We start from the raw sequence: 14,125 nt of genomic DNA on the forward strand, positions 1-14,125 counted from the left end.
GTTTGGCATCGATATGAATACACTTGAATACACAGGCTACATTTCCACTATGAACCCCTCTGCTTGCCATTGTTGTTTAAGCTGCTAAAAGCTAACTCTTGATCCACCTCTGCGCTCTTTGAAGTGGAATTCATCTGTGAACAAGATGTCCAAATTAAAAATACCACAGGCTTGCCCACAGCCACATTCTGCTATGCAGGATTTAGCGAGACGGCAATGTGTGTAAAGTGCCAAGTCAGATGCATGTTAGACTACAGTAACTCAGACACACAGCTGCTGTCAGACACCGGGGGAGTCTAAATAAAATGTGATTGCCACTTTTTACCCAAAATGTTGTTGTACCCAGGTAAACATTGTTTGTCTTGAAAATAAAAGCAAAGCTGAGTCATTCTTGACCAGGAAATAATCCTCCTCATGATCTTATCCATGTTACAGATAAAAAGAACAGCTTTAAAGTGGTGACGTGCACAGACGTTTCTCATGAACAATAATTACTTGGCGTAATTCTTCTCAGCTTTCTGCTCAATTTAAAATCCGAATTTCCGTTTTACAGCAAACACAGTGCTGAGTCGATAAAACACGCTTTGGCCTTTGATTTTTTTTGTCACTGCAGTGTGAGACATAAACATTTACATATGTAAATACTTTGATCTTTTTTTCGTTCAAAACCCCAAGATGCATTGGGCATTGTAAAGCAGTGAAGCCAGAAAAATCTGAAAGATATATTATCATCTTGTGAAAAGCTTACTTATCTTTTCCTTTATATAATAATTTCTAGGTTTTATATTCCAGACTTAACTGCAGTCAGTTTCACCTTTCAGAATGCCGCACACCTTGGAACATCGTGACCCTAACCTGCTCTCATACTAATAAGCAAGCAAGTAACAGTTGCACAAGCCTCTTCAAACTCTTTTGTCTTGCTTTGGTGTTCCAAGTATCACCACAGGCTCCTGGCGAAACGGAAACCAGTCGAGTGAGTTTCTTCCTATTTGGATCACCTCTATTGCAATTTTGACTCAGACTCAACACTTTTTTTTTCTTTCTTTTTTTTTGCCTGTCCTTCTTCTGCTTGGTCAGTTTCTTGTCCCAGTCTTCTGGTTGACTGAGTCCCCCTTTAACTCCTGACCCCTTAATCCCCTGCCAGCTGCAGCGAGGCCCCCAAGGAAGACCTGTGACTGTGCGTGCCTGTGTGTTTCTATCAGTATGTATGTGAGAGAGGCAACAAAAGTTCTATGCAAGATATGAATGAGCACTAGCATGCACTTCTGTACTGATTAGCACTGTCTAAAAGCTTTTTTCTTTACACATCATCATTGTGGATTGACATGTGCATGACATTTATCCTCTTACATGAAAGAATTTCTGTTAATTGATAACAGTAGTCTTGCCAGTTATGGTAACTTGCCAGTTACAACATAACTGGCAAGACTCAACATTCATACAAAGAGCCCATAAAGTTGCTACTAATCCACCCGAGGCTGTTATTGAACAGCGAAGCAGTGATTTATGTTATTCACAGACACTAAGTGTCTGACTGTTGAATTTCTTGGGTAACAAGTGTAGCATCACACCTGCAGTCATGGATGTGATTCAGCCGACTTTACAGTAACTTTTGTTGATATCTTTTCACTGTTGCACAACTCCTTTTACCCCCAAAGGGATCAATTATGCCTCTTCATTCATTAGTCACTGTTACACTCCGTCTATCTATTGGAGGCCATCCCAGCTGACATATGACTAGAGGCAGGGTACAACCTGGACTATCCAGCCCACCCCAGTCCATCAGCAACCATTTTTACTCACATTCACACCAACGTCCAGTTAACCAAAGACTATGTTTTTCTTCCGTTTGTGGGAGGAAGCTGGAATACCCAGTTTAGTTTCACCTAGCATTTTAAAAAGAGGAATCCTGAAACTAACAACCATTAATTAGTTGGTTTGTGGGTTTTTTGTTGGTACTCCCTTAACTTACACCAAAGCCTGATCAACCGCCTAGAGATTATCCTTCCAGTACTCTCATGTACCAACTGACTGTTCTGTTGCTATCACAGGGAAACTCTAAGGTCTTATTTAGAGTTAAGATATCAGTCTCCAAGTTAGTAATTTAAAAATACAAAATTTAAAACCAGATTCCTACCGAAAAACAATGGCCTGAGCCCAGCTCTAGAAATTAGGTACTAAACTTGCTAGCAATCGGTCCTAAGAATACTCTTGACTTCATTCTGCCATAGCAAGCTTTCAGTAACTCTTCACTGAGTTAAATGTGCAATCCTGACAACACAACACCAAAGAAGACTGCAGAATGCTACCAAGATAATGCATGCTTTGAGAGCCATTGGTGCACTCCATTTGAAGTCGAAATGTCTAAGGTCCAAGATAGAATTTTCAACTGGAACGTCCCCTCAGGTCAGACTTCCAGCCTTACACCAACACCCGCACGACCAACGCACGTAATGCATGTTAACATTAGTAAAACTGTACAACTTGCAATCTTTAAAGTCACTGTTGTGTATTTGTGATTGGCTAAATAAGTGATATCAGGGCATTGACCAGGATCTGCCTTTCAATGTGCTGCAGCTGTGCTTTTAAGCCAAAATAATAACCATTACATTGCATTGCTAGTGATGCATGGATGCCTGTACCTTCCTAAGGGGCTAAACAGGTCCTGTTTTTCCTTGCTTTTCCAACTTGACTACTAAAATGCGCTCAACACAGGAGTGATGTCACTCCCAGCACCGATATCTGACTTCTAAGGCAAGCATTAAGCAGCGTAATATTGTGACAGACCAGCATTAACATTTTAGGAAACATATAATAGAAGATTTACCTCACATCCTCTCATTATTTCTCACTATACGTCTAAAAGCAAAAGTTTCTGTCGTTTGCAGAATTCTGTTGTTTTATAAGACAATGTAGAGCAGGAAAGGCAACAGCAAGTCGAGGTATTGCTGCTAAAGGTGCTTCTACAAGCTACTTAATCATCTGTAGTCAGCTCTGTGCAGTCTCACAGAGCTGAAATTTAGAGGGTGTTTAATGTAACCGAATAACTGTTTATGTTAATGTGCATTATATTCTCTATTTAAAAAAAAACCTCACTCATGAATTGTGCAAATAGGCAAACGGAGATTTGAAAACAGACAAAATCAGGTCTTACCTGTCTGAGAGTAAACACGATACTACACATGCACCTCTATGCAGACTTATAGAGGTCCCCTAAAGTAACACCTCACCTAACAATGGCTCAGCGATCTTTCAAAAGTCCTGATGCGTACAACTAGTTAGGCACACACGTCAACTTTAGTGCACGCGGCTGTATTGAGCAACAATGCCGGTTTGTCAAACGGCCTCTGTCCTCACCTGTTGTCTGTCTGACTTGTTGAAAATATCACAGGTCCAGACCTCTGATCTTTGAAATGCTTTGTGAGGCCCTGCAGTCCCCAGGCCATGTGTGTTTGTGTGTGTGTTGACTTGTGCTGTGAATGGGAATGAAAGGGTGTGTATGCGTGCAAAGCAAGACTATGTGCCCCCAGGAGGAAAAAAAAAGATGGAAAGGGGCTCAGAAAGAGGGGGCTGGAAGCTGGGCTTTCTCTAATCTACTACACTACCCCCATCCAAAGACACACACACACACATATACATAGATACACACTTGCCCTCAGGTATATCTCCCACTGAAGGACAGGGTGGTGAAGTGTTATCTTAAAGGCAGATTAAGGAGCAAGTCTGAATTTGAAAGCTTTCTTTATATGGAACAGAGACTGATTCTCTCAGCTCTCAATTGGCAAGGAAAATGCTTACTTGCTTAATGGTCATTGTCATTTTTAGAAGCTGATTTTGCAGTTTTATTAAGGTCTCAACCCCAAGGGGAACTTTTGTTGAATACTAAGATTTTGTTCTTAAACTCGTCACACATTAAGTGCTATGACCGAGTGGAAAAATAGGTATTTTCAAGTCATCAGAAGGTTGACTGTCCTGCATTCTGCATAAAGCAACACAGTTGTTCTACTGGAGGCATCTTACATCTCCTGGTGTCTCCTGGTACCACGCAGGAATGTTACAAGGAGCATGCATGTGTCACGCTCTTTACCTTCCTATTGACTATTGAGCCGCCAGTGTTTATACAACACACTGTGAGGGTGGGTGTTCGGGGGGGGGGCATGCTTCACGGGTTAGTAAAAGGAGTAACAACTCCTAAACCATCCTTGGTGGTGGAAGGGGAGTAGGCAGGGTTTAAACTCAAGGAGGTTCCCCTCTGGTGAGCGTGTTAAGCCTCACGTTGTTATGTGTTGTTTGAGTCTTGAATTCCTCGGCTGTCAAGGAGGCTTGTAAAGATGTAACGTGAGCCTTTTTTTTTAATGTTGCTGAAAACAGAGACCAAATTTAGCAATATAGCCCAAATCCTGTCATTCAAATGAATGTTTTAGTGGATTTAGGCAAAAATTAGATGCATAACAGGCTGCAAGAAAAAAAGAGGCATCCACTTCCAGTAACTGAAACAATCTTTGTCTCGATTTTTGGGGTTTTTTTTTAAAGTAAATTGAGTATAAGCGTATTTTTTAAGTGGTTGTGTGTTTCATGACGTTGCAAATTTGCTGTCTTAAAGGTTTTGCACAAAACAATTCAAAGATGTTTTTTGTGACTGTGGAAATTAGGATACTTCAGTCATTGAGATAATAACATGATACAAGTTCCTCTTTCTGACACTTAAATTGTTTAAATTTATCACACTAGTTAAGTTAGAAAGAAATGCATTCATCAACTGCTAAAATAACAAAAGGGAGCAAATCCAGAGCAGCGTAATGACCCAACTCGGCAGAATGATTTATTAGCAGTCGGAGGCTTGATGTTGGACGTCTGCTCCATCAGCGTAGCCCTCACTTCCTTAAATGTTCTCAATTGAGCTGACAAGCAGCTCAACCCACCGCACATCTGCAACAACAGCAAGAGCGAATTCTTCCCTCTATCTTTACACTTTGTGCTCAAATACCAATGTGATGGAAATGACAGTTGCAACTGAATAACAGCAGAATAACAGCTGATGATACTGATAAAGCGTTTGGTTTAAAGATACAATGTGAAGACATATCTATGTAAATATTCAACTGTTCAACTGATATGTTTTTTTGTAGAAAATGTAACGATTCCAGGAATGTATTTTTCCGAGAGAGGAGATATGCTTTAAAATTTCTTACAACTATGAACAACAAATTAAACACACATAAACTCAGTATTGGACTTTATTTGAGATTCAGACACGTATTTCTATGTTATTAGTGTATACTGAAACAAATTTAAGGCTAAACACCAGAACAGCACTAAATAAACAAGGTAGCAGATGAAAGTCAGTTTCAAATGAGGTCTCTTACATTAATTTTTTCCATTGCAAGGCTTCTGTTGAAAGCTTTTTGGAGTTCTAAACAGACTGAGGGTGTTTTCGCACATTCGCTGTTGAGTCAGTTAAACTCGAACTCTGTTTCATTTCCACCCTTGGTGCGGTTCACTTGTGCAGATGTGAACATGGTAATGGCACTTGGGTGTGGACCAAAATGACCACCCCTGATAGGAGGTGGTCTCAGTCCAGTATCAGGCGAACTCCAGAGTGGTTCGTTTATGTTGAGAATATGATCTGAATGTGAGCTCGCGCCAAGCCAAACACCATGTGCACGCTGCAAATTTGAGCTAAACGCTGTGCATTCTGGGATGCAGCAGTACCGCAGATATGCAAAGTACACAAACTGTAACAACCAGAAGTAAAATGATTAAAGTCACCCAGATAAATACAAATGTCAAGAGTAAAAATTATCCACTAGTTCAGGCTACAGCACTTTCTTCCTATACTGACTTTGATGCTCCCACCTCAGACACAATCTGACCTTCAGGCCTGAATTTGGTCAATAGCTGACTAAAGTTTTTATAGGCAATATAGTATAATTAATATAATTGAGAGTATGTACTGTCTGGTGCCTGTAATAAGGTAAAGTTTCCTCCAACACTGTGCTATTAATATTTCCATTATTTTTTCAGCTTCGATGCACTGACCTCACACTACTTCCTGGTTTCTCAAACCTCCTCACATGGTTTTGTAGTGACGCATTTCAGTTCACTTGGAGTTTTCTCTGTTGGAAAAACATACAAGTTTACAAACTCGTCAATTGATTTAGAACAGAGTGTAAAAAAAGGTGTGAAAACGCTCCAAAACTTTAAAAAGTGTCACTGAATGTAAACAAATTCTGTTACTGATTATGATACAGGGAGGGTGGTTATCACAATTTACCTTGGATTAATTGGGACTTTCTGTTCCACATAAAAGAGAAAGCCACAAAAAAGCATTAGTCTTACAGAAAAAAACAAAGCTGGATAACAGAGAAGAAGAAACCAGAACAAGGGAGCAGGAGGGTGAGGCTTGACGGGAGTCTCTCTGCAATGTAAAAATGTCACATCTGCACATGTAAAACGCAGCGGACGCAGAGAAAACAAGAAAGGAATGACAGGATGGTAAAAGTGTCAGGATGAAGTAGGGAGGGAGAAACTTTTCATTCAGGAAAGCCAAGAAAAACAGTGCCGCCAGCTCATCGAGGCTTACAAATCTACGGAAATATAAATAGCACGGTGTTGGAGGGAAGTTCACTTCATTACAAGGGCTAGAAAATAAGTACCGCTTTTTGTGTCACTAATGTTGTTTACCAATAAAAAGCCTACTCAAGTTTGGTACAGTGACCAAATTCTAACCTCAAAGGAGGGGTGTGTGTGTGTTTGTGTGTAAGAGCTAGGTGTTATTCAACTTATGTGGATGTGAATGCATTTGCAAAGTCACATTATGGAAAGTCTACCTAGTGTTATATACCTAGAATATATAAAAATGAATGTACCGACTATGACTTCACCCATCATTTTGTGGGCCTGGCGTTTTGGGTGTTGTCATCTTGGATTTTTGAAAGCAGACGATCAGGAGTGGGACAGTAACGAACTGCCAGTCAAAATCACAAGACAGCCACACCCTAAGGCATAACCCTGCTCTATCGCTCAAAATCATAATTTACAAAATGAACATCAGACTGCATTGACTAAGATTTTTAAACTAGCACCTGAAACCATGAACTCGTTAAGAACGGGTTTACTGAGGTCAGAAAAAAAGGGAGAAGTGGGCTCACTACTGTAGAACGTGGCTGGTGGGTCGCCACCTGTTGGCCATTAGTAAGAAAGGATCAGTCACTTTTTGGATCCACAGGCTATGTTCACTCCTTTAGTAAAGAGTCAAGATGTTAAGGCTAGGAAAGAAGTCAATAATGTTGAGCTTAGAGGAAGACTCGTGGAAATGCAAATAAATGTAATGTCTTCTGTATAAATGGTTACTTTTAGCTGTGAAACATCTGAGGACCACAGGGCTCATTTAAACTCCACTAAGGGGGGGGGGGGGGGGGGGGGGGGGGGGTGTTAGCTGGTGTGGCTGATAACAAGTGAAACCTCACACACACATCCATCCAACCAACCCTCTTCACCTTGTACCTCTTTACTTCATTCATGAGCTTATTAACTCCCTGATGGAGGAACTTTCCTTCATGTTCCCCCTTATTTAGTTGTCATGGTGGCTCGACCTGAACACTTATTAGCTGACCCCTGGGATTAGTCCAAGCTTGAGATGAGGAGAGTTGAGGTTAAGCCTTCACCTCGAGGTGCTCGCTGCAGCATCTCACCAGAAACCTTAATTAAATTGCTGAGACACCGCGTCAGGAATGTTTGCTTTACTCTCCTGTATTCACTTCTGTCCATCCCATCTGTCTCCACCTTTCTTTGCTTTTCCCATAGTCATACTCCACGCTGGGTTTGTTATACTACCCCAAACTCATCACGGAGCAGACAGTGAAGGCAGCGAATTGCAATATAAGGAGAAGACGGGAGGTCAGATTCAGCATATTGCTGTCTAGATTTATTAGATCAACAAGTCAGCCATGCATTGCAGGCATTCCTTCTACATATTACCACTGCAGTATCAGAGAGTTTAGACATGAATATTGATGACTAAAAGTGCTCTTTTGGATGGATGAATCGAAAAGATAGAAGGATAAGGATGGATAAGATATAAATATTGTTTAGAATAACTGTTTATTTTTCAAAAGTTAGAAAAAACCTTTGTACCCTGCCTCTTGTCCTATGACAGGCTACCCTGAAGTGGATGACTGGAAAACAGTAAAATGCCCAGCACAGCTTTCCAAAACCCCTAGAGGAATCTTTGACTCCTTGCCTTCTATTATCAAGTTCAGAGGTTTATGCATTTGTGTTCTGTTGCTTATTCTATAAAATGTCAGGGGGGAAAGTGAGAAATCCACACCACATGATCCCAAAAATGACAGCACCTTGTTCAACTTACAAAGTTTTTCATTGATATCAAAAGTTTTTTTTAAGTGTTCAGTTTACAGAAACATCAACCAAAGACAAGCGCAAAAAAATAAAATAGTCCTTAAACTTGAGTTGGAATCTGTGTTTTTGATCATCATCATACTTTTATATTTAAAATATAAGTGAAGGCAAACTCTTTAAAACAGCCACTAAATAAAATGTGCATATATATATATATATATATCCAGGCTTGACAGGATAACATCACAAAGAAAACAAAATGAAATCATCACTCTGAACTGACTGGCGGTATGTTCCAGAGGTGATACCTTGATTTGTCTCTGGGGAATCAACAGCTAATTGCGGAGATTAAAGTCTCAAGCAGCCAGAGGTGGGAGAGACAGAAACGGTGAAGGGGCAGATAACGAGTTCTAATCCGATACATGCGACTCCAACACGGTCTGAAGCAACGACCAAGATAAGAGCTAATCCTGTTTTCCATGTATCTCTGTAGGAAACGGTCCTCTCAGCGTCTCTTCTGTTAAGTGCGTCTCCTCTGAGCGCGTCTGTCCAACAGATCCTGACCCGAGATACTGACCCGTATATGCGGAGAGGAATGCGAGGATATGCTGACAAAATCACAACCACAAAGGAAGCTTTCACGTCCGGAGCTGGCTGAGTAAAAGGTACTAGAAGGAGCCGATGCCGGATTAATTACGAGTGTGCTTCGGAGCGTCCAAGTTTGCAGAAGAACGGATTAACTCTGCACATCTAATCGATATCACAGCACCCAAACGCATGAGCAGATTTTCTTTAATACAAATCGCTTCAATCCAAAGAATTAAAGGAACCACAACACAGTTCACTGTGCACACAACTTTCAGTGTGGCTATCAAAAAGCCTTACCTTGGCAAAGAAACCCAAAGTCCGCAGGAATACGCTGGAGCAGCTTCTACCCGGACGTTTTATCCACTTTGTTCCTATCAAATGCAAAACCCTCCAAGAAAAGTTCAGAAACCTCCTCTTGCAGCGCAGCGTGGTCGGCGTGTGCACGGAGTTCAGACCAGAAGGTGTCTCATGGCACTGCAGCGCGCAGGCTGTGCTTGAAGACTGTGGTCCGCTGGCGTTCAGCGGCGCACTGACTTTTCAACAATATTGCTCATTGAAGTAAAGGAGGCGAGCACTTAAACAAGCTGGGGAAGTGGGAGGTACGGTGCAGAGCCGGAGCGCGCTGCCGTGCGCGACCTCGAGGCAGGCTGCACCTGCGAGCGCCATCCATTACTCTCCACCTCACTTTATAATACGGCCTATTTTATTTTGAAAATAAATTATATTTACATACAAATATAATAAACACCAGGAAACAAAGAAATTATTTTACCCTATAGGTCATTTTCAGTGCTGCGTCATTTCTGGTCATTTTAAAGAAAAACAATATTTTGGTGTGACTTGACTTTTTCACAGCGTCATTTTTTTTACATTGTTACTTAATATTCGTTATATAGATCAATGTGATTATGTCAGTGATGGATTTTCTATTATTCAGTTGTCCTTGTTTACTTGCGTGTCTCCTTTTCGGTAAGTTAAGCAAAGCAACCCGCACCCTGAGTACGGCGTCGTACTAAGTCAGATGGGAAAATGGTGTTTGTTTTTCTGCTAAATTACCAGGAAAAGGCAGTACTTAAAATTACTCACGCACTACTTCAATGTATTAAAAGTTGTTTTTGGGGATTGTCTGTGTGTGTGTGGGGGGGGGGGGGGGGGGGACTTTTTACCCCCTATATGTACCTACGTTTAAGTGTTTAAATATTTGCATCTGAATATGGTTATATTGTCATTTCAAATAAAGTTAATTAAAATTCCATTTAATTACAGGGTAATGACACCTTTAGTCATGGGTCATACTATTTTATATTTATTTATTTATTTTTAAAGTTGTGTCTTTGAATTTTTTATTCATCCCTCTTTTTCCATAGGAAAATTTGTAGCTTTTAGATTCCAAATCCTGCATCCTCAAGAAAAAGCAATGAAGCTGAAACGCAGACTCAAGTGAGATACCATGTCTTCTCTTCACCCCTCCAAGCTAACTGCAGGGAGATTTGACAGAAGTGAGAATTTAATCTCTAATCAGCTACAGGAAATGATCTTATAACAGGAGAGCTTACAGGCTTACAAGAATCGGGTTGTTGACATCTGAAATCAACCAGTGTAATCTGTCCTTAGATTTCTCTGTTGTTTCCTTTAGTTTCACCCAGATAGAAGACAAATGAAGGGCATTTACAACACATAACAAATATGTCTGTCATGTTTAGAATGAGTTACAGGTCACTTTTGATGGTTCTCCCAGCTTTCTCTCAGTGTTTTTCCACAAGCCCCCGTTTGCCACAGTTACAGCTAATGAACACATACATAATGTAAACCTCTTTTTTATTGGCTAGGCATTTTGCCTTAATTTTTAGTTAGTTAACACAAATGCTGTAAGGTCAGCGATACCTTTATAAATGCTTATTTCTGTCCCTTCTACAGTGATGAAAAGCTTGAATCCTCATGCAGAGTCCACATTTCCTGTTGAAGTGATCTCATAAACATTATGTAGGTAACCTGCTAAGTCATAATTAGCTGCTCTGAAATCATTCAAACATATATGCGCCATTCATGATAAAAGTTTGGTCTCCCCAATAAGTCTCTCCATAAACTTCAACTTCTTCAGAATTCTGCCGCTCGGGTCATAACTTGGACTCCCTTAAGAGACCATATTACCCCAATTCTTCAACAGCTTCACTTGTTGCCCAGAAGCCAGGATAAATTTTAAAATCTTAGTTCTCACGTTTAAGTGTATTCATAACATTGCGCCTCCTTATCTCTGTGAACTGCTTCATATCACCATTGCTTCCCGCTCTCTCAGAGCTTCATCTGCCACTCATCTTGTTGTTCCTTCTGCTCGTCTTATCACTATGGGGCACAGAGCTCTCAGTCGCTCTGCTCCTCGGCTCTTGAACTCACTTCCTTCAGCCTTAAGAACTATAGATTCCCTTCCCTTATTTAAGTCACAACTCAAAACCTATTTGTTTAAACTAGCTTACTAGCTTTAATGCAGATTTTACTTGCTGTCACACCTGGTTTATTTGGGGGGTTTGGGTTTTTATTTGTTGTTTTTTGTATTTTGTTGTTTTTGGTATTTTAATTTATTAAAATCTAATAATTTAATCTACTGTTTTATTGATATCTTTTTCTCTTTGTAAGGTGATCTTGGATTTTAGAAAGGCGCCCTCAAAATGTATTATTATTATTATTATTATTATTATTATTGTTATTATTATTATTATTATTATTATTATTATCATTAAAAGAGGGAAGTACAATAAATCTGCTTTACTCTTGTAGACATTTCCATGACAACTGCATTGCAGAACCTCAGCCACCTATCGCATTCCTCTGTCTTTCCAAGTTTGCATTTCCATATTAGGCCTGTATATTTATACACGGTCTTGGGAAAGCTGCTGCAGGTGCACCGCTAACCAAATACTTCCGCCTGTCACTTAAGCTGTAAATGAGCTGTTGGATGGAGAAACTATATTCAAGTGCAGAGCTGCACTGTGTGGACGGGAACCCACTGAAACCTGAAACTGTCGTCATGGTCACCAACTCTCAACCTGGTAAAATGTGTTTAACAACATCGTTGATAGTGAACCATGCTCACTGGTGTCACTAGGGTATGCAGCAAGGAAAAAATTAATAATCCACCAAAGAGAAGACAGAGGAAAAAGAAATGTTTTTAATACAAAACTTCGGTACATGTACAGCTGCTCCCCACACACACATGCCTCTCGCACATTAACACATTCTGGGAGATCTGACAGTCTAAACTGAGACGGTCAGTCAGACAAGCCGGGGCATGTGTGAGCAATGTCCAGATGAAATCCATCTATGTGACACACGCACAATAAAAATATAAAGTTAGCCAGAGACACGGCTGATTGTGTAGAAGATCATTTTAAATTCTCTGTACAATCAGTTTGTCGAGCTTTACGCCTTCCCCAAGGTAACCCATGACCACCTGTTAGCAGTCCACAGCATGGGGCGCATTTCACTGAGTGGATCATGCCATACCATGGGATGGCATCAGGTACAGTACACTTAGTTGGTTTTATAATTGCTTTTTACTTCTCTTTGGCAGCTATAGATAATTACTCATCATGTACATCTTATATTATCTGCACTGCAGCCTTGAAGGGTAAAATTGAAGGTCCTATTGTGCGAAACCTACTCCAGACTAGCAATAAAGGCACACCTTTGCCATCCTTTTTTTTTTATTTCATATTTTACTTCTTATGATGATATTTTCTTTTTGGGCATTTTTACCTCCACCAAGGAGGTTGTGTTTTATGTAGCGTTACTGTGAGTGCTTTTTAAATGAATATCTGAGGTTTGTAGAGTGGCTCATGTTAATAATCCATTGCAATTTGGCTTACATCAAGGTTCAAGGTCAACTCAGTGATTTCTTGGTAAAACCTGACAAAATGCCTTGTAACTTAGAAAATATGATTCTTACAAGTGTGCTGTGTATTGTCAACATATAGGAAGAATTGTATAAAGATATAAAATATCATGTCACATTTGACCTCTGACCTTTTTATTCAAGGCCAACAGAAGGCCAAGGTCATAACAATGCTACGTAGAGCATTTTAAAATTATGTTGCATACTGCCATTGTTTGTACTGACAACGTATAGATATATAGGTAATGATATGTGGGTATTGTAAATTCTTATTCTAAATTTACTTTATTATGATATTGTAAAGTACATTATAGTAACAGGTCATAACATTTAAATGAGTAATATTTTAAATACATGTACAATGTTCCTGAAAAAGAATTTTTTTTTTTTTGGTAAACAAAATAAAATTGTGATCAAAAACTTGTTTCACTTGATATTTATCACAAAAAAATGAAATGTATTTTACTAAACACTGCAATGATGTTTCAGTGTTTAGTAAAATGTTTAAACAGTGTGGAAAACAAACAATGCCTGCACTTGGCACGTGGTTTTACTGCACTACAAACCTTTTAAAGTAGGTTTAAAAAGAACAAAGAAAAAATTAGTTTACAAAAAATGCAATAATATTCCACTTAGATTAAATACTGCTCAGATAGTGAGCTGCCTCGGTTGAAGTTTAAACGGTCTGAGTGCTTCTTGTTTTCTTGTCGTTGTAAATCATAACTTCGCCTTTGTGTTTTTCTACTTTGACTCCCATGTGATACAACATCATCTAGTGGTACTCTAACAAAATCAGATGCGATTAATCATTTAACCTCCATTCTTCATCTGCTGTACATGGAATCAATCCGTAGCCCCGAATCTCTCACGAACATCAGCTGGCTTTTGTTTGATGGGTCCCATCACAGAGCTGCTTTGCCTCGTGTGAGCCTGTGCTTGGGTGTTTGTGTGAGCGCACATGCGAGGCTGAGAAAGAGGAACAGATTTTGACAGGAGCGCGAGAAAACAAACACAGCAAGCCAGATCCTTTGCAGCTATGTTTGATCTGCTGCTTTACAGCACAACACTAATCTGGGTTGTTCTCAGGGGAAGAAATCAATACAGCAAAATGACTAACCTAAAGGTAGGAAACCTAGTAATGGCTAGTATGGATGAGCAGGGTAATTAATTAGGGCATAAGAATAAATGTCACATAATAATGTGTTAGTTTTTCCACGTATAGATTACCAGATTAAATCTGGTAACATTACTGAGCCTGTGAAAATCATTCTATCATGTCTTTTGTTGTTT

The 14,125-nt window shown here is 39.8% G+C and overlaps 1 protein-coding gene across 2 annotated transcripts in view; it reads right to left on the bottom strand.

The window, feature by feature from the left end:
• The window catches only part of LOC146572197 (vasorin-like), a 35,564-nt gene extending 26,087 nt beyond the window's left edge, over positions 1–9,477 (bottom strand). The window contains exons 1-2 of one of the 2 annotated variants that reach the window (XM_085276203.1): positions 9,244–9,477; positions 6,040–6,116 (exon numbers count right to left, since the gene is read on the bottom strand). The gene's annotated coding sequence lies outside the window, so the exon portion shown is untranslated. The remainder of the gene's footprint in view (positions 1–6,039; positions 6,117–9,243) is intronic. The other variant, XM_085276202.1, reaches the window with a different exon arrangement.
• Between the last annotated feature and the right edge of the window lie 4,648 nt (positions 9,478–14,125).

Source organism: Mchenga conophoros, linkage group LG6, assembly GCF_057382185.1.
Source record: "Mchenga conophoros isolate Kocher_MC1m ecotype Shallow Benthic linkage group LG6, M_conophoros_male_GT1.1, whole genome shotgun sequence".
NCBI classification, from domain to species: Eukaryota; Metazoa; Chordata; class Actinopteri; order Cichliformes; family Cichlidae; genus Mchenga; species Mchenga conophoros.